Raw genomic sequence first — 22,336 nt, 5'->3', positions numbered from 1 at the left:
GGAATAATCTTTTTTTTTTTTAAGTTTTATCTATGTTCCAAATTAAACAATCTAAACTAGGGACTTCTCCTGCCTTCATTTCCATTTTATACCATCCTTCATTTTTGTTTTCTTCAATTTGCATTCTGTAAATATGCAAAATAGTAGCTGCTTTAAAATTATTCATTATGAATGGATAAGCGAGTCCACCCTTATGTAGATTTTGTACTAATATTGATTGTTTTAATCTTGGCTTCTTACCTTTCCAAATATATTGAGTGAAACTTTTTTGTATTAACTCAAGCCAATAAATTGTGATGTGAAGAGGTAACATTTGGAACATATAGTTCCACTTTGGTATAACATATGAATTAATCAGATTTATTCGTCCCCAAAAAGTAACCATTTTTAACCATTTATTAACCCCTTAAGGACACATGACATGTGTGACATGTCATGATTCCCTTTTATTCCAGAAGTTTGGTCATTAAGGGGTTAAGCTCCAATAATAGTGCCAAAAAATGTATTTCCATAATCCTATTTATCTCTCTAGTTATTTTAATTCCTAAATAATCCATACTGTCCTTGACCCAAATAAAATCATAACTGTTTTTAATCTCTTGTTGCATTTTTTTATTGAGATTGATATCTAAGATCAAGGATTTATTTACATTTAATTTGTAATTTGATATGAAGCTGTACCGGTCTATTTCCTGCATAATATGTTCCAATGAGCTTTTAGGATTTGTGACAGTGATTAAAATATTGTCAGCATATAGACTGATTTTTTGATCTTCGTCTATTACTTTGTAGCCATTAATCTTCTTATTATTTCTAATGTTTTCAGCCAATGGTTCAATAGTCAGTAAATAAAGTAATGGTGAAAGGGGACATCCTTGCCGAGTTCCATTTTTAAGTTGTAACCATGGGGCAACAATATTAGGTCCGTGCAACTGGGTTTGCATATAGGGCCATAATAGCTTTCTTAATCCAGCTTTCTAGTCCATAGTGTGACAAAACGGCATCTAAGTATTTCCAGCTGACTCTGTCGAATGCTTTTTCAGCATCAATCGACAGAGCCAGAACTGGAATATCATTTCTGTTAGCATCATCTAAGATGTTTACAATTCTCCTTATACTTGTATAAGAATTTCTACCTGGAACATATCCTATTTGATCTTTATGGATAATTAATGGAAGAAGTTTCTTTATTCTAGCAGCCAAAACTGAAGCATATAACTTAGTGTCTACATCTATTAGAGATATTGGACGATAATTTTTAATATCGGTAGGATTTTTGTCATTTTTTAGAATTGGCAAGATATTAGCCTTCAACATCTCTGCTGGCAGAAATCCTCTATTTGCCGCTGCATTGAAAGCATTAGTCAGATATGGACATAGTAGATCTTTAAATGTTTTATAAAATAAGTTACTAAACCCATCAGGGCCTGGTGTTATGGCTTTCATAATATCATCCATAGTTATAGGTTTATTTAAACGTTCATTGTCAATAGCTGTTAGTTGAAACTTATTTAAAGTTTTTAAGTATTTTTTGATATCATCATCTGTGTTGATTTTAGATATATTATATAGGTTGCTGTAGAATTCGTTAAAGTATTTTCCTATTTCTCTAGGGGTTGTTGCTGTTTTTCCATTATATATTAATTTTTCCACTTTGTTCTGTCCTTTTTGTTTTCTGAGTTTTTTGAGATAGCATTTTATCAGCTCGATTGCCTTTAGAATAATATTTAAGTTTTAATCTATCCATATTTTTGGCTGTGCTTTCTATTAATTTTTGCTTTATATTTTCTTTCAATACTAATATTTTCTCATAGATTTCAGGGGATGGAGATTGTTTATTGATGTGAGTCATATTTCTTAATTCAATATGTAAATAAGATAGAGTAATATTTTTATCAAGTTGACTTTGTAATTTGATAAAGTGGCCTCTTATAACAGCCTTAAAGGCACACCACAAGATAGATGGATCAGTGTTTTCTGAAGTATTTTCTTTAAAGTATTTTTTTATATTATTTTCTATATAGGTTTTATTTGTTAAAGACTGCATTTCCATATTGGTTGCTTTTATTTGAGTTCCAAACACTTCACATTTTTTTTCCACTTCTACCACTGATACTGCAACATTTTTAATATCTTGTTTTATGTCATTGAAACTTACAAAAAAGTCAGACAACCTCTTTTCTGTTTGTTGAACTGATTTAGTTTCTTTCTTCTTTTCTATAGTTGTTTTTCTAGTTGTCATTTTTATTTCTTAACTGCTTCTTCATAAAAAAAATGCAACTGAATAGCCTTCCTTATGTATAACTTTTATCTTGAATAACTAGCTTAATTGAATTAATCAAATACATTCATCTCCTCTAATGAAAATTTTGTCTCAAGCCAATATTTATATACATATATATTAATGTATTAATATGTTGCAGTATATTCAGAGGTACTCACAGTTTTATTTATTGCTGTTTAGAATATTACTGAGGGTTTTTTCTCTTTTTTTTTCTTTTTCTTTTCTTCTTGTTTGTTTGAAAGGAAACCTCTCTTGTTCCCTGTGTAGGAAAAATAAACACTCAGCGATTCTTTTTTTCTGTTAAAGCCCGTCAGTGTGTTTTAGTATGCACTTCGAACATCAAGCACCACTGTATTGCTCCAAACTGGCCACACTAACTCTTCATTCCACTTCGTCGGATTATTCCCAACAGCCAGCCAAATAGTAATCATGGAGCGGCGTGGTTAGCTCGTCTCCGCGTTCATTCTCCTCATCTCCGTTTCGGACCCGCCCACCTCTAGCACGTCTCACGTCTCACGTCATCACGTACCACCGCCTCGGAATTTCTATTGCATATGTATTTTTTCTATTTATGTAATAAAAATAATAAAAAATAAAGCAGGTCTGTCACCTCAAATACACTTTTCTCCTATTGCTTTCTCTTCTTTTGCTCTTTCAGAATCTGTTCTTCATTTCTGATCTAGTTGACTTTAAAACATAAGACAAAGTAGAGACTACTTTGGCTTATGTATTTTTTATACAATTGCCAGACAAGGGGTGGAGCTTCAGGCAAGCCTCACCCTCAGCTTGACAAAGGAAGTGGAGCTTTGCTTCAAGCTCCACCCTTTTGTCACATTTGTCAAGCATAGGAAAATACATAAGACAACATTGTCCCTATTTTGTCTTATGTTTTAAAGAGAGCTAGATCAGAAAGGAAGAAAGCATGATCAGATTCTGAATGAGGAAGAGAAGAGTAAACAATATTAAAAAGGCAAGTTTGAGGTGACAGAGCCACTTTAAGTCTAGCTATCGGATAATCATTCAACATTGTCCTACTAACAATTGTCTATTCTTTTTTTTTGGCCAATGGGGATTAATCTGGCTTGCAATCTATGCTTAACATTACATGTTTTTACCTCAGGGATCTACATCCATTCTTGAAGTTAATTTTGACAGCAGGCATGGCTCTTAATGGTAAGTGTAATTTTTAGAGAAATGTATTCTCTACCATTAACCAATGAGGAAGCCAGAATTTGTTGAAATGCATCTTGGTGACTGGACTTTTATTACTACTTATATGGACTTTGTTTTCTGTGTTATTTTACCCTATGTTGTTCTTTATTTTTGTCAATATTTTTCAAATCTACCCTTTGTGGAATCATCTACTAATTCATTTAAGATGATATTGCATCAGCTGCATTCCAACCATCATTCTCAACATTTATTGAAGAGGGGTTTGAATCTCCCCAAAGATACTGAGTCGCATAACACTAGAGCCAGGTGACATTGTGGCACTATCTTTTTATTAGTGTATCCAATTTACATGATAAACATTGCCTTTTTATAAGGTTTATCTGCACTATTTTCTTTCACTCCTAGATTTTTTACAGAATTGGTGTACTTACATAAGAGAGGGAAGTCTATTTATACTTTTTAGCTCCACATATTGTAAGCTTTGGTTTTTTTTTTCAAACATTTTTAATGTGAATGCTAAATACAACATGTCAAGGACAATCTCGGCCACAGGAAATTTCTCATGGAATAGATACAGTATCAAGAGTGTACATGAAGCATTCACATTCACATTTTGCATTTAACAATAAAACTTAAGTAAAACAAAACAAAAATTTGTCAAGTATAATATATCTATATAATGTATCTATTTATTAATGGTGTCGTCAATAATAGCCTCTTCATAATAATTTTCCATACATTTTTGTTTTAAGTTTACAGCTTGTTCATCAAAAGCTGGTTGAGTAGAAATATTTCTTTGCAGTCTTAAAAAATAGGCTTTTTGAAATTCCCCTTAACCTGGGATTATAGTGTCAACTAGTTTGATTGATATGAGCATTTTAAAAAACTTTTTAAAGAAAGTGTGGGATTGCAGTTAGTTATCAAAAGAGGAGAGAACGACTGATTGCCCTGGTATAGGAAGGTGATTGCTTTAAAACTTAAGTTTTAATCTGAGTTGATTTAAGAAAATATACAATAATATGCCCTTGGGGGGTCAGTAATCAACAAAAGTTGAATAGTAGATGTGCATAAGTACAACTCACACATATTGTGTGTATAGACAGATTTAAACACAAATATATTTATAAACAAAAAAAGGAATTAAAGAAAAAGGAAAAAGGTATTTACAACTATATACATAATAAGCTTAAGTTTCCCCTGAATAGTACGTGAAGTTGTTAGAGGTAGAGCTGTATATTGCAAAAAATAATATTACTCCCCTGGGTTCATGCCCTTTCCTTTTGCCTCTAATATCTACACTCTGATCACTCCCGCTTTTTCATTTCTTGCAGTTAGTTATCAGTAACATTTCGTTCATTGTCTAAATTGTTTAACAATTGTTTACTGAATTCTAATATTAAAACTTTGCTTTCATTACCATTAAGATGGTGTAAAAATGAAACCAAATTATTTTCTTGGCCAACCCAGATAAAATGTGGTCAATGTAATGGAAAAAGCAAATCAGATTTCTATGTCATGTGTGATCTCCTAAAATAGCAGTAGTTTCACATTTGACCGTGAACAAATTGGCATAAGTTGGTGCAGAATGAGAGCCCATGGCAATTCCTTGTTTTTGAAGGTAAAAAGAGTCATAAAGCCAGAGAAAAAGATAATATGATGTTGATGCCATCAATAACAATTTGTACATGTATTTAGGACAGAATATTCTCCTCCAATAAAATATTTTGGATGGATTGTCATGTGGAATGATAGTATAGAGATAGTATAGAGATTGAACATTACATGTGACTTGATAATGGCTGGGTTGGCATTTTAGGTTATTAAAATATTTTACAAGAGAAATGGAATGTTTTAAATAGAATTTTAGAGTCTTTGAACAGAAGGTTGCAGGAGAATGCATGTGTATTCTGAAAGGTTAGACAACAAGGGATTACTTCCTGATACAATTGGACATCCTGGTGGGGAGATTTCATTTTTATGAATTTTTGGTAAAAAATAGTAATAGGGTATAAAACATTTAAATAAGAGATTACCTGTTGAAATCCTTTCCTTTTCATTTGGTTTAAGTTACATGCATAAAACTGTTGACGCAACTACCACTCTTTAATAATTCACTATAATTGGAGTCTAGTGAATAGATCATGCCATCATGTGAAAGATATGATTATACTAATAATCTGGCTTAAGAAAAGGGAGAAAATTATAATAATAAAAATACAATAAAGCAAGACAAAAAACAACTATGCGGTGCTACACAACACGGTATCTTCTATATATATATATATATAAATACACACACTTGTACCTATACATACAACTTCTCTTTCAAAAATATTTACAGATAAAAAATGTTATATAAAAATAAATCCAATATAAAACACATAATACATGATATTATGCAAGGTGCTATGATACTAAAACATTGAGAATTAAACCGGAGCTACTTAGAAATCAGAAATTAACTGTGTGGAATACTTGGGACAATACATATGTGAAAAATAAATAATTATGATTTTTTTTTTTTTTAAAAAGCTTGAAATTGACTAAACACTAAAAAATAAAAAATACTATACTATATATTTTGTACTCCTTTACATCATTTTTGTGCTTTTTTTCCCTTCTAATATTGGGTGCACAAAAATATAACCCCATTTACAAACATTATTTTATTATTTGTTTTGCTTTTTAAAATATTATTATCTATTTAAGAAAATATATGCCAGCCTGTTTCATATCCGGTTATAAGGAATTACCTACCATGTGATTGATTATGTAATTAATTTACTGTATTCTTTCTCCTTTTTGTAGAATGCATACTACTATATAGTTCTATTTGAGCATAACATAATACAGACAATGTTGTGATTTAGTTAAGGGCAATATACAATAATATGTTTTTAACTGATTTAAAGATGGATGTTGTTTTATATCCGGCCATAAGAAATGGCCTATCTTGTGACCGGAAGTGTCGTCATCACGCCACTACACTCCGGAAGTGATGTCAGCTGTGTTACCCAGACAAGCACAATGAATATGACAGACTTCTTATTTAAGTAAACTTGGACTTGACTTTACTAATTTCACCTTGAAGAAGGCCATTGTAGCTCCTAAACGCATTGTGTTTATATTTGTTGGGTGAATCAATAGTGAGAATACTCAGTATTCTGCACATGTGTTACTCTTACTGGCACCTGGGAAGGGAAGTGTAACCAAAAAGGGATTGGAGAATTGACAATCCCCTAGACAACCTGTGGAACATTGGGACTGTCCCTATTGAAGGGAGGAGTTGTATGGGAAGGGTAGGCTTATATATTTATATATATATATATATATATATATATTTTTTTTTTTTTTTAAATGTATTTTAAATTTATGGTCCTTGAGGAAATACGAAACAAGTAGTCCTTTAGTTATTTTGTTATTTAATATTTTGTTAGCCAATGTTTACCATCTATCTGGATCCTGGTTCATGTTTGTGAATATGAGTACCCACAGGAGATCCTGATCCTGAATTGGAATCACTGGATAGTTTGTGAAGTGCTTGGGAATTCATTAAAGTCTGTGAGTGCCATCCAAACAGTTACCGATTTGCACATGATTATACAGTGTTGCACTATATATATATTTTACTTTATATATTTCAGATATTCAGCTGTATCCAGTTTTTCTCTCTTTATCTATTTTGTTTATACAAGATCACTAACAGAGAAGTGATCGTGGGAAGCTGTTTATGAAAGTTAAATTGATTAATTTTTACCACTATTTTGGTGCACTATTATAGGTTTTTTTTGCACAAGTAATTTTATATCTTTAGTGTTGGGAGAACACTGTCTTTTCTAAGTGCTGCAAGTTATTTTAATAATATTTTCTATATATGTTTCACTTATATTGAGGTACTCTAGCACTTGTTTTTGAATTATATAGGTGTATGCTTGCTAAATAGTCAGTTATGATGACTGAAGAACAGACCTGCAATATTTAAGTGAAAAAATACCCAAGTTGGGAGATATCACAAACTCTGGTGAGTGTCTAGCTCTAAAGTTTGCATTATTTAGTGAAAAAAAAAAAATATGTATCACTAATCTCTCCTTGATTACTTTAGCATGTAAACTCATGAGCAAGACATCTTTAAGTCTACAAAATAGTTTTTAGTGTTTTGTTACCCAAGCAATTATAAAGTTCTTAAAATATAATAACCAATTGCCTGTATAATAATTAAACATTTTCAATTGAAACATCAGTTACAACATATGTATTCATTTGAAAATGCTATTCCACAAAAGTATGCTATGATGCACTAATTTAAAACAATACTTTTTACACAACTTTTACATTGCTTTTAAAAACATCTGAATTCCTTAATTTTTCATAGCTTCTCAAATATAGTTATTTTATGATTTATGAACTTTACATTGAATGAAGTACTCACTACAGCTGATGCTATCCTGATATAAAACCATAATAAGGTTTGGCTGCAGTTCTTCTTATTACACTTTGGGTGGTGCTGTTTGCTAATAAGGTAGAGATTCTGGAGAAATTAGGATTTGCTGCTTATGTTTGTCATCTGCAGTTAAACAGCAAAGCAGTATCTTACACTGCTTATTATTTCTATTTGGAATACCAAATGGGTGGATCATACTAGAAGTGGATATTTACAACATTTTGGATATTAAAGAAAATTAATTCCTCAATGACTGCATATAACGTTCCAAAGAAGGCAATGACATGGCAAGTATTATTTTTCTCTATCTCCCTGCTTTATAAGGTTACCTTTTCTCAGATTCACTCTTCTATTTTAGAAGAAATGAAAGCAGGTTCTCTTTTAGGGAATCTTGCAAATGACTTGGGCTTGGATACTAAAGAATTGGCAATTAGTAAACTGCAACTTGCATTCCATTCTGAAAATTATTATTTTAATATTAATTCAGAAGATGGGAATTTATATTTCTCACACAGAATTGATAGAGAATTCATTTGTGAAATGGGAGATATTTGTTTTCTTGGCCTTGAAGTATTGTCTGAACATCCTATTTATGTTTTTTATATTAAAATTGAAATTAAGGATATAAATGACAATCATCCAGTTTTTTTCAAAGATGTATTTAGCGTGGCAATGAGTGAATCAGTTTTACCAGGAACACATTTCGCTTTGGAAAAAGCACGAGATGCAGATCTAGGTAGAAATTCTTTGCAAAACTACAGTCTTAATCCCAATGAGTGAACAAATAACAACACAAGGAATTAAGTATCCTAAACTTGTGCTAGAAAAGTCCCTAGATCGTGAACAACAGAGCTTCTATTAATTCATTTTAACTGCTTCTGATGGAGGTGAGCCAATTAGAACTGAAACTGCCGTAATAAAGATTGTGATTCAGGATGTGAATGCTAACTTTCCCATATTTAGTCAAGACACATATGGAATCAGTTTGAAAGAAGATGCACCACAAGGTTTTCTAGTTTTCCAATTAAATGCAACTGATGGAGATGAAGGTTCAAATGCAGAAATAACATATTCATTTAGTTATATTGCTAAAAAATGCCAAGAAAACTATCCGTTTAGACTCTGGAAATGGAACTATTATATTAACTGGTCAGTTAGATTATTAAGTCACACGGAATTATGAACTGACTGTGGAAGCTAAAGATGGCGGTGGTTTAGTTACTCGCTGTGCTGTAGTGATACAGATTTTGGATATCAATGACAATGCACCAGACATGATGATCAAATCACTGTTTACTCAAATTCCAGAGAATTCCTTACCTGGTACATTAATTGCACTAATTAATGTCAATGATCGCGATTCTGGAAAAAATGGTAATGTGACTTGCCATATCACCGAAACATTGCCATTTAAGTTAATTAAATCATCTAATAATTACTATAGACTTATAACAACAAGCCACATGGACCGAGAAACTATTTCGGTTCACAATATTACCATTTTAGCTGAAGATGAAGGATTTCCACAGATGTCAACCAAGAAAACTATTAGATTGGTTATCTTAGATGTGAATGATAATTTACCAATATTCAATCAAACAAGTTATATTGCAATAATACACCAGGATCTTCAATAACTAGTGTATAAGCATCAGACTCTTATGATGAGGAGAATGCCACACTACTTACTACAGATATTGATGAAAGTCAAATGTATTCATATGTTTCAATAAATGTAGAAAGTGTAGTTATTTATGCACAAAGATTATTTGACTATGAACAACTGCGTGAATTTCACATCAAGGTAATGGCTCTCCACCTCTCACCAGTAATATCACAGTGAAGATAAGTATCAATCAAAAGAATAATAATATACCAAAGATTCTCTATCCATGGATACAGGGACATTGTTTGAATTTATTCCCCATTCATCTAATATCAGTTACCTGGTTACCAAAGTTATTGCAGTGGATACAGACTCTGGTCATAATGCTTGGCTTTCATACTATCTACTTCAGGTTCCTAACTCATCTGCTTTCACCATTGGCTATTACACTGGGGAAATTAGGTTAACTCAAACTTTACAAAACACAGAAGCTAAAAACCATAAGATTGTGGTTATGGTGAAAGACAATGGAACCCCCTTTCTTTCTGCTACAGTTGTATTACATCTTGTAGTAGCAGAATATTTCAAAGAAGTTTTCCCAGAGATAGTCAAACATATCAGTACACATACCTACCACTTTTCCAGAGTCTGAAGTTTCCTTTTGGATATGTGAGGGATGCACTACAGTCAATTTCAGAAATTATTTAAATCAGTGAAGCGTTTTTGACACTTTCTATCCCACCACAATTTTAATATTGTTTGTAAATAGATATTAGTCTATCTCTAAGATTAATTAGAACCACTTAACTACATCCATGAAATTGCTGATAAAGTACGAATGTTGTTTTATTTTTTTTATCTGCACTCGGAATCGGCTTGTACTGTTTATATATATGCCAAATAGCAAGTGACACCATCTACATACACTTATTTGATTTTCACATGTGATGGGGCTTATTTTACTTTCACACGTGTAGGCGCTATTATACAAATCTAGGGCAATTGCCGGGATAGTCTGGATAATCTGTTAACTACATTTAATTAGTTTAATAAATGAACATGGACTCTTTACAATTTGTATCAAATTACAAATTAGTCACAATAAGTGATCTTTTATTACATTAAAAATACACTATCTTAATATAGTGCTAGTACCCATATCAAAAAATCATAACCCTGCATAATAATATGCCACTTATTTGCTAACAAGTGGACAATAGTCCATGAATGCTCCATTCAGGAGGTCATGTCTGAGACAGAGAAAGCTGATACTGCAGTTTATAGGACACGTTGTCTATCTCAATTGTGGAAGCAGATATATGGCTATTTTCTGTTTATTTATGTAATTTTATTTATAGAAATAACATCAACTATAGCAAGCCAAATTCACTTGATCTTGATATCATGTTTACTCTTAACCCTCATATTTCAATTGATGAATGCAATTAATAGATTAAAAGGAAGAAAAAAGAAGTGTGTGTCGCGGAGCAAGGTACCTTAAAGTATATATGCATCCTTAAGAGGAATATTATCAATTTTTAATTGTATCTTTTTGTAACCTGAAGTACCTGTAACTATATTTCTCTTTGATACTTTTGCATATTTTACTGATATAGTGATAATATTAGGAATATATATAGCTTAGAGAATTATGCAATCTTACAATATATATTGTTCTATAAAAGAGTACTGTCAGAAATTACTTCTAACAGTTAGACAGTTTTTTTATTATGTGCTGTTTGTCCTTAGAATCATCATAAATAATTAAAAAAAATTCAAAACAAAACAGAAAAAAATATATAGTTTTGTATAACTGAAACAGGAAGAAGGAAGGACATATTGAAAAAAGAAAAGGGGAAATTAAACCCTTTTTTTATTGAAATTTCATATGTTAATGTTCACAGAATCAAATTTTCCTTCAATGCAATTATAATTTAGCAGTTTTTAATAAAAATATATATATAAGTGTGTATATATATAAAACCCAAAAATATATATATATATATACGTGTGTATGTATGTATATATATATATATATATATATATATATATATATATATATATATAAAAAAAAAAATATATATATATATATATATATATATATATACATACATACACACGTATATATATATTTTTTTTTGGGGGGGGGGTTTCTATTCCTATATATATATATATATATATATGCACACAGACATATACATTCTACATATTTATTTAACTATTAACTACATAAGAGAATTTAACAGTCCAGACAGTCCAGATAATTTAATTGGCAATCCCTATATTTTACCCCGTAACTTTCCAAAACACCATAAAACCTTTATATGGGGGGTATTGTTATACACGGGAGACTTCGCTGAACACAAATGAGTGTTTTAAAAAGTTTTTTGTGAAAAAATGAAAAAAAACGAATAAAAACATTAAGTTTGCCCAGTGTTTGTGACTAAGTGGTTACTACAAAATTCTGGAAATACCTCATTTGAATACCCTGGGTTGTCTACATTTGAAAATGGTGTGCAATGATGGGGTTAATTCACATTCCTGGGCTACCATATGGTCTTAAAAGGCAACATAGACCCAGCAAACAAATCTGGAAAACTAAATTGGGCAAGCCCTATATTGACCCTGTAACTTTCCAAAACACTATAAAATCTGTACATTGGGAGTATTGTTATACTTGGGAGACTTCGCTGAACAGAAATATGAGTGTTTAAAGCAGTAAAACATATCACGACAATGAAATCACCAGTAAAAGTGTTGTTTTTGTGTAAAAAAAAATGCAAAACACAAATATGGACGCTAACTTTGGCAAACGTTTGTGGCTACTACAAAAGACTGGACATACCCTATTTTCAATACCCTGGGTTGTCTACTTTTTCAAATGGTATGTCATGGTGGGGTTAATTTTCATTTCTTGGCTGCCATACCATCTCAAAGGCAACATAGCCAATCTGGCATATAGCAATTTACAAAAAACAGAAATTGGCAAATCTTATGATTGACACTGTAACCTTCCAAATCACCATCAAACCTGTACTTGAGGGGTACTGTTGTACTTGTGAGACATTACTCTACACAAATATGAAAGTTTTAGAGCAGTAAAATGTATTAAACTGATATCATCGGTGAAATGGGCGTTTATGTGTGAAAAATGCAAAAAATAACTAATATAAATGCTAATTTTGGCCATGGTTTGTGACTAAGTGGCAACTAAAAAAGACTGGACATACCCCATATTGAATACCATGGGTTGTCTACTTTTACAAATGGTATGCCATGATGGGATTCATTTTCATTCCTGTGTCTCAAAGGCAACATAGGCCGAGCAAACCAATCTGGCAAATTTCCATGTACAAACATGGAAAAGGGGAAAGCCCTACATTTGACCTTTGTAAGTTTAACAAATAACAGGAATTGAGAATCCATGCCTAAAGTACAGTGAGAGAAAAATAACACAAAAAATGACTACCCAACATTTTGACAAAGACTGGTGGTAGAATTAGTGCATGAAAAGTGTTAAAATACCACCATTTGAAATATCCTAGGGTGTCTACTTTTCAAAAATATATGGTTTGATAAGGGTAAATTACATTGACCGGCTTCAAAAATGTCCCAAATCGGACATGGGTGCATGATGATCAGCTGTGAAAATTCCAAGTTGGAAAACTGGAATGCGCACCCTCCAAATAAGGTCTTTTAGCCCCCAGAGAACCCAACACACCTATACATAGGTGATATCACTGTACTCAGGAGGTGTTGCTGAACACATATTGGGGTGTTCTTTGGCAGTAACCCTTAAAGTTCTCAGTACATATATTCTTAAATTGCTATGTGTTTTAAAAAAAAGAATCACCAATTATTATTATTTTTTTTTAATTTGGCATAGATTGGTGGTAAAATTGTTGCTTGAAAAGAGCATGAGAAGAGTCAAAACCACCCAAGTTTAATACCTTAGGTTGTCTTCTTTTAAAAAAATATATTCATGTGAGGGTTATTTAGGGATTCCTGACAGATATAAGTGTTACAATGTAACATTAATTTTGAAAACAAAAATGGTTTGGAAATAGCAAAGTGCTACTTGTACTTATTGCCCTATAACTTGCAAAAAAAAGACGCTAAGAACATGCTAACATTGGGTATTTCTAAACTCAGAATAAAATTTATAAACTATTTGTCATGGGTGTTTTTTGGCGGTTGTAGATATGTAACACATTTTGGTGGTCAAAGTTCGAAAAAGTGTGCTTTTTTACATTTTTCCATCTTATTTTATAATTGTTTTTATAGTAAATTATATGATTTAATGAAAATAATGGTATCTTTAGAAAGACCATTTAATGGCGAGAATATTTTTATATAATATGTGTGGGTACAGTAAATGAGTAAGAGGAAAATTACAGCTAAGCACAAACACCGCAGAAATGTAAAATCAGCCCTGGTCCCAAACAGTAAGAAAATTGAAAAGCGGTCTGGTCATTAAGAGGTTAAAGCACATATATTGATTTAAAAATATCTAAAAAAATATTGAAAAATTGATATTTATTATTTGTCATTTAAATACTGAAACCCATATGCTATGAGTACTGCTACATCTTTTACTACTACTAATACTACTAGTATTACGGTAGTAATAGTGCTACTACTGCTACCACTACTGTTATATTATAATTTATATAATGTATTTTCCCTCAGGATGAATTTAATTCACATCTTATAGTGCACATTTTCGTGTTTAACCCCTTTACTCCCAAAATGATTTAAAGATTTTTTTCTATTCTATTTGCTTTGCAAAATGAAATTTAATTCATAAAGCCTCACTCTCTGTCATGTATGCTCCAGGAATGAGTACCATCCTGTAGAGAAATGAATTTATCTGCCAAAAGTCACTGGCCACTCATTTTATATCTGCAAGTGTGTTGAAAATGACAGCTACGGTCTCTTTCTAAACAGTAAGACAGAAAAAACATTTAAATGGGTCAAAGCATTCCTACAGTGGGGGTAGAAGGGAATGTATTTAACTGTTATTACATTAGCATTTCAGAGATTGATAAGATTACTACATCACTTTTTAAATATCTTCATTTTAGAAATACATGATGTAACTGTATTCACTGTATTTGGGAATGGTGTCCATAAGCAGGCATTTTTTACATTATCTTGTCTTTTTCATATTAATACCTATAGGCTGCCTATTTATAATTTCTACTCTATATATTTTTTATTACACCTACAAAGTGTGAGATAATTAGCATTATTGCTCTTGTATTAACATTTCAGACTGTGTGAAATATTGCAAGATGCTTCCTCTTGTGTCAAACACCATTATATGCTTTAGATTGTAAGCTCATATAACTAAGCTCTTTGTATAAAAGAGCTTCAATCTTACCTCACAGGCAGGGCCCTGTTTACTTTTTTTATTGGTTTGTGTATATTGTATGTTCTCTCGTAATTGTTCAGCACTGTGGAATATGTTTGCGTTTTTTAAATGCCAGTAATAAAGTGATTAACAAATAAATGAAAAATAAATATAGTTTGACATAATTTTAAGTTTAACATTGTCTAGAAATCAATCTATACAGAAAAGCACTGTTCTATTATATGGATATGTGTTTGCTATGAATCCCTTGTTTCAAATAAATGTTATGCTAAGATTTTTTCAAACAAAAAAGTACTTAGTAGCAAAAGTGTTAATTTGACAGATGATTGATAAATTAGAATTTTACGTAACTTAAAGTTACCCAATTTTAATTATATTAGTTTGGAAGCTGACCCTTATTTGAACACATTCTACTTTTGGTACATTAATCAACTTAGGTAGCTCACCAACATTGGTATAGGTACTATATTGTCATGTTTTCTTAACAAATACTAAACAAAAAAAAGAACAACTCACTTTTTTATTCTGAGGTAGTTTCAGCACAGCAAACCAAGGTGACAGTCAACTGAGAGGTCAAGTGTCAGTCCGTGGTCGGTAATAGATGATTAGAAGAGGTAAAAGGGGTTAATTCAGAAGTAATATCGTTTATCCAAACCGGGTTCAGTAATAGTAAATCAATCAGCATAGAAGGGAATAATCCAGAAGCAAAGTTAAAGTCCAGTCTGAGTTCATTCAACAAGAAATCAATCAGCATAGAAGGGATGATTCAGAAGGAAAGGTCAAGTATTCATTCCGGGGTTGGTAATAGAAGATAAATCAGAGTTGAAGATACGAGTATCAGGAGGATTCCGGCGGCGGGACACACAGAGTCTCAATAGAGGATCCTAAGATTAGGAGGAAATTAGTAGATTGCAAACAAACAGTTCAACACATTAATTGTGCCCCAAGGCACTGACGATGGATGTTTAAATAATCAAGAGTTAGGTTCATCAGTGCCGTCTTAAAGGGCCAGTAATAAAAGCACAAAATTCCTGACAATTGTACTATATTGTATTTAAATTTTCAATACCTCAATTACTCTGTTTTTTGAGACATGTAGACTTTTTCGCACTAAATATCACATTGTAGGGAATGATGCAATTCGGGTTAAAACAGACAAACTGTGTCTATAGCTGTATAATTTGTAATAAAGTACAAAAAATACTGAAGGTCATCTAGTTGGGCCTTCAACACATTTGGATCAAAGTGAGTGCTGCATACAGCCTATTAATTCCTTTTAAATTACCATTGATGAGCATGCTTGCCAGCTGCCCAGCACTGATCACAGTGTGATTAGCAGAGAAAGCATGCCAGTCAGCAGCATTACTTGGTGATTCCCCTGTCATGCTGCAAATGACCACTAGATGGTAGTCACACACTGCTCTTTTAATCTATGGGTAGTGTTACCACTAGGGGTAGGTATATGTTAATGTAGGTCTAGGGTAAGATTAGGGTAGGTAAACGGTTGAGCACAAGGTTAGCGGTAGGGTTTATATAGAGTTATGGGGGTGGTTGGTATAGCATAAATGTTAACTATCACAAAAAATGCTCTAGATTCCAGACATATAAGGACTGATCAGGAATGATATGGGAATCTATTTTGAGTATTTTTTTTTGGTTGCACTTGATGTGTAAGAATTCAATTATAGTGGAACAAAAATATAGCACATATTCTAGATTTTGTTTTTGTTTAGATGTCAGACAATTGCCTCAATCCTTAATGAATATTGTTTTCTGCATTGGAAACTTTCTGCGGCATTATCTACTTTTTTCAATATTAGTTAATGTTTCCAGAAGTTTACCAATTGGCTTTCACTACATTTTAGAAGCTAAACTTACAATATGTTCATGAAATTATTTGTATCACATAATATCAGTAATATTGTTTATATAAGGTACTTATGTGGAATATGCTTTGCAATGAAAATGCTGTTTTAGATAATACATAATGGACGCTATAATAAAATGCCATTTCTGCTTTAAAACAGGGGAAATGTATAAAAGTCTGAATCCCATTGTTTTTGTAACCACTTTAATGCGTTATTAAAATACATTTAACTTTAATACACAATGTAATTATTTAACAAAACACTGTTATTGAAACGTATATAATACCAATAACATTTAGGTACTTTAAAGTTATTTTATTATATACATTTAATAAGTAAATTATGCTTTGAAAATTAACATATGCCTCTATTTAAAGATTCCTTGCAGATTTGCAGTTGAGCCTCAGTGTGGTGCTGTTGACTAGTAAGCAAGATTTTCTGGATATCCAATTCTGCTTACAACAAGCAGACATTGCAGTTCAACAGAAATAAAGCACCATTTCACAATCAATATTGTACAAGGTGGATCTCTCTGCTTTCTTTATACCTAAATCTTGCACATTGTTGATCAACATCCTCCGGATATAAAAGATATTCAGATCTTTTTTTTTAAGGATTTCTGAAATAATTTATTGTAAACAGATCACACATTCTGCTCTATGATTGAATGGAGAAATTTTGACACCAATTTTAATTTGTTTTATGCCCATATATACCCTAACAAGCCAGATTTAATGTTTTTACTCCATTGATAAAGCCTTTATGGTGAAACATGTTTGGATGTATTATACAGCTTTTTTACATTGTTAATAAATAGATTTTGGTCCTTTCACTTTTTTTGTACCATCTTCTTTGTGGCGAAACCAGGACTAAGTGTGCCTCCAATTACCGTTTGCAACAATGTTGCAAACGGGTAATTGGCAATCAGTGCAGTGTGGTCTTTGTCCTCTGGGTGGCCGCCAATCAGGAAACTAACACGTGGCGGCGGCCATCTTTAACTACCGAACAGCGGTGTTTTGCCGTCGAGTGTCTGGAACTGAAATCGGACACTCGACTAGGCAAACACCGCTGAGACCTCCAGACTTCCAGGATTTCGTGGGGAAACTACCGAACGGCCCGCCGTTCGGTAGAAAGAAACGTACGAACTAGGGGATTCATACGAACTCCCCTTAGTCTCTATAACACCAGAAATTCGTATGTTTCATTCACCTGTTTGTGACCGACCGCAGGGCCAAAATGCATGGAACTGTTTTCGGATACTTTACCCATGCGGTCGGTCAATACTTTAAAGTCCCATAACTCCCGAACCGTTTATCCGAATGGGCTGATTTTAACATATGTTGTTCCTCCAGACTAGGGCTATCTGGAGATATTGGATTTGTGGATGTACCCCAAGTATTTAGGGTACATCCAAAACTTGGGTAAAACTATGTCCCTGTTAATTGTGTTAACAGATATGTTGGAGGGAGGAGATGTGTGGGTTGTACCTTAAACTGGATTGGTGTACTGTAAACCCCTCCCTTGCATGGGAGAATCTCATATAAGCCTGTGTGTGAATAAATCAGTGTTGTTGCTGTTTAACCCTGAAGCTGGAGTGTGTCTCTTTCTTGGGGGGAAAGGGGACTGTATGCCGACTGCCAGGAGTGTAAGCTGTTCATATTGCTTTTCCTGTTCGGCTGCTTCCAGGGTTAGTGTGTCTGCTGTTCGAGAGTTGGTGAATTCGTGCAGTTTGGGAGTTCGGGAAGTTGGTGCTTATGGTAGCTGCTGGTCCATCTAAAGGGGATTATCGCCTAAACGGATTTTTCCCCTTTTATGCTGAAACGGTCCGTTACATTCTTCATTTATTTTTTATTTTTTACTACAAGCTGACATTTACTACTTTCATTCATTACTCCAAAGAATCCCAGGTGGGAATCAAACCACCTATGCTGTTGTCATAGAGCAGTCAGCCTGCTCTATACTTTGTGAGCACTATTGCTGTTTTTATTGTCTTCCTTCCGGGCTCCTGATATTACCATCTTTAAGAACACTCATCATATATCCCATAGGATATGCTTATCACACCAGCGCTGGCATAAGCTCTACCAAATGTGAGTGTTATTACTATATTGTATCATTCTTCACCCACTGTGGAACATACTGCACCATTATTGTTTCCATTTTTATTATCTCTTTCTTGGGTCCCTGATTCTTCTATATACAAGAGGATACTCACTGTATATCCCATAAGCGGGGATTATACCACCATAAGCCATACACACCAGAGCTGGCTTAAGCTCTACTGAATGTGAGTAGGAATTTTACCATTCCCTTTATATAACATGCTGCACCATTATTCCCTCTCACCTCTTATTGCCTTCTCCTATATATTTGAAAACTGCAAGAAGCGTAACTCCTCGGCTTCGGAGACCAGCACCGGATTTCAGTTCCACACTTCTGGACTCTGTACTCACAGGGATTTATCCAAGCTAGGACTTTATTCATTTACTTTTTGTACTGTGGCGCAGCCCCATCCTTTGTTGTTTGCTACCTTTACAATTATTTTCAAGAGCATGTGAGGGAGTCCTTGTTTGGGATTGCTGCCTTTTTTCCCTTAGGATTTACTAGTGCTGACACTCTTCTGTTTTTCCTATCAATTCCTTACAAACCTTTGCTCTATCTACTAATCACGATTTTAAATTGGAAGAAAAAATTAGCACTAGACATGCTTCCGAATGTCTGAAGTGCCGAATTTCCAAAATGCAGAATTTCCGAAGTGCCAAACGGAACCGAAATGCCGAAGTGCTGAACCGAACTGAATTGCTGAAGTGCCAAAGTGCTTCAGATTTCTGAAAAGTGGCAAAACAAGAGAGGGAGGGAAAATTACGTGAATGACGAAATTTTCAGAAACCAGATTATATTGCATATGTTCTTGAGGATAACATTCCAGGGACCTCAATATTTAAGTTACAAGCATCTGACCTTGATGATAATGAGAATTCTAATATAGTATATTCAATTCTCAATACAAGTATTGAGGGCTTCCCAATATCTTCTTATGTTTCCATAAATATTGAAACTGGAATTCTTTATGCACAGTGTTAATTTGACTTTGAGCAGTTGCAGTGGTGGACACAAGCCAAATAAGTGAGAGCAGACTTTATACTGCTCTCCTCTTGTGAGTCTGTTTCCTATTATTTTCTTCTGGTTATTTTTATATTTTGTATTATACAGTATTATGCTATGTTTATTTTTCTGTTTTTTGCATGTCCTCATATACCTTTGGAAGAAATAGTTTGAGATCCCTATTTCTTTAGTAAGTGTTTGTAATACATTTTTACATAAAACACTATTGCAATTTTTGCACACTATAATATTATTATATTGGTCATTTTGGTTGCACAGTGCACCGTCACTTTCACTTGTAGTACTTATAATTTTTAAAGTAATAGCGCACCTTTTTTATCTCTTTTCTCTCTGATTTTTATTGGTGTTTTTTGAGTTGTCACACTGAAAAGGTTGCTGCTTTATTGTTGTACATATATATTTTCTGTCACTATATTATTAGCGCCTTGTTTGCTTGATCCTCTTTTTTTATATGTGCCAAAGACATGACAAAGAACACCCAAATTGCACATATTGTATGCCCACTTGAAAACCAATATATATTTATTCTACAGGATATCTTCATGACATTGTCAATGATCATTGTACTGTACTTTTATTTGACATTTATTTAACAGAAATTAGGTTCTGATAGTATATTATAATATATTTAGTTTGTATCAAGTTTATTTTTATTGAGGAGCAACAAATGCATTTTAATTTAAAGACAAAAATTAAAACAAACTTACAGTAGAACGTGTGTATGGTAATATGTATGTTTTAATTGACAAATAGCACCCAAAACAATTTACTCCAAGTTCTTAAAACATTAGCATGTCTCGCAACTGAAGTGTAGTAGATGAAAATAGCTTGCTTTTGATTATTTTCATATTTTTTCTAAAATATAGTTTTTTCTGATGCTATTTACTTAGTTGATATCTGATCCAAGACTAGAAAACACTTCTTGACCATTACTATAATAGCTTTATTTCTCATTAGTTGACTGATAGAGAATACGGCACCCAATAGAATTTGACTACATATTTATCTCCTTCTCTTGCATTGACATGTTTCTTATCTTGCACTCTGCTTTTTACATAATTAACTGCACCTTCCACCTAACCCAATTCTTAACCCTTCTTTACTACATAGCCCCATTATGCAGTCTAAAATTAGAGAAGCCATACAAAACTGTTAACTATCGACATTGATACTGACTATATTTTCTCTTAACGTTAGTGGATAGTCCACAATATTGTCTTACAAGGAATTTTCATTGGCAAACTAATATATTTTCATCAAGCCCTTGCAAGTAAAATCAAGCATCTGTAAGTCACCACAACAAAAGGAAAAGGAAAACAAAATCCAAACAGAAATAATAATGTACATATTTACAAATCAAGTATCCTGAGAGTAGCTATAATGTCTGTATATGAAAATCTGGTAGTTCTACCCATATGTACGGATAATGAATACAGAGTAAGGTAGTACAGGCTGTAGCTCTGTGAGTTCAGGATAATAAAAAAACATCTGTAGCAGACCAGCAGTATAAGGAGAATAGAAAAACATCTACATCTAAACTCCAAACAAAGGGATAAAGGGACGTCTCCCTACCTTTTAGAAAGAAAAAAAGTAGTATTTCATTATGTGCAGTGCAGCAATAGGAATACTAAGATACCAGAACATGCTTGTAATACAGGCTAAATGGTCTTTCTCGAGATAGTGAAACTAAAAAAGTCCAGCAATGTAGTGGGAACAAAAAAGCAACATTGTATTAGCCAATAGTCGCTGCCAAACAATGAAGCCAATACATGTCCGTAGCAATAGGGGTGATGGCAGGGAGAGGTAAAGTAAATACTAAGTAAATACTAATTTGGTGCCTTCGAGGGCACCCCTTAACCCAAAATGCCTGTTACGCCTAAATTGATGTATAAGGAATGCCTCAAACCCCTAGAATCAATATAATGAAAGAAAGCTGGAGATTGTAATGATAGCTGTTTTTTTTCACTATATTTTTTCAATATATGGGCACAGGTATTAGTGAATTTCTGTAAACGCCATTATAAGCTGAACATGAGCTCACTCGTGATACAGTGGCTATGAATGAGCCAGATTGACAAAATGTGCGTCAGGGGTTCTGACAAGCACACTTCATAGCCACTGTATCACGAGTGAGCTCATGTTTGGCTTATAATGGCGTTTACAGAAATTCACTAATACGTGTCTATTACCTAATACAATGTTGCAATCAAATAATGGTTGCTGCAGCAGTATACAGAATTTATAGAGGAGACTATTTTGAACATTTAACAGCAGTTCTGCAGTTCTGCCTCAATGTGGTGCTATTGACCAATAATGTGGAAAATTAAGCTATCAGGAGATATTTTAATGCTTACACTAGCCAAGCAGCAGTTTTCAGCTGGAAGAACAGCAAAGCAACATTGTAGTCTTTATGTTACTATTTTGTATTTTTTTATTTTATTCATATTTGTGGCTCTATTGTATA

General features: G+C 33.0%; 1 protein-coding gene across 7 annotated transcripts in view; it reads left to right on the top strand.

Moving 5' to 3' along the window:
• The window catches only part of LOC134602740 (protocadherin gamma-A4-like), a 487,733-nt gene that overhangs the window by 196,184 nt on the left and 269,213 nt on the right, over positions 1–22,336 (top strand). The gene's annotated exons all lie outside the window — the stretch shown is intronic.

This window comes from Pelobates fuscus, chromosome 3 (genome assembly GCF_036172605.1).
Source record: "Pelobates fuscus isolate aPelFus1 chromosome 3, aPelFus1.pri, whole genome shotgun sequence".
NCBI classification, from domain to species: domain Eukaryota; kingdom Metazoa; phylum Chordata; class Amphibia; order Anura; family Pelobatidae; genus Pelobates; species Pelobates fuscus.
This window is presented reverse-complemented; position numbering and strand designations above follow the sequence as displayed.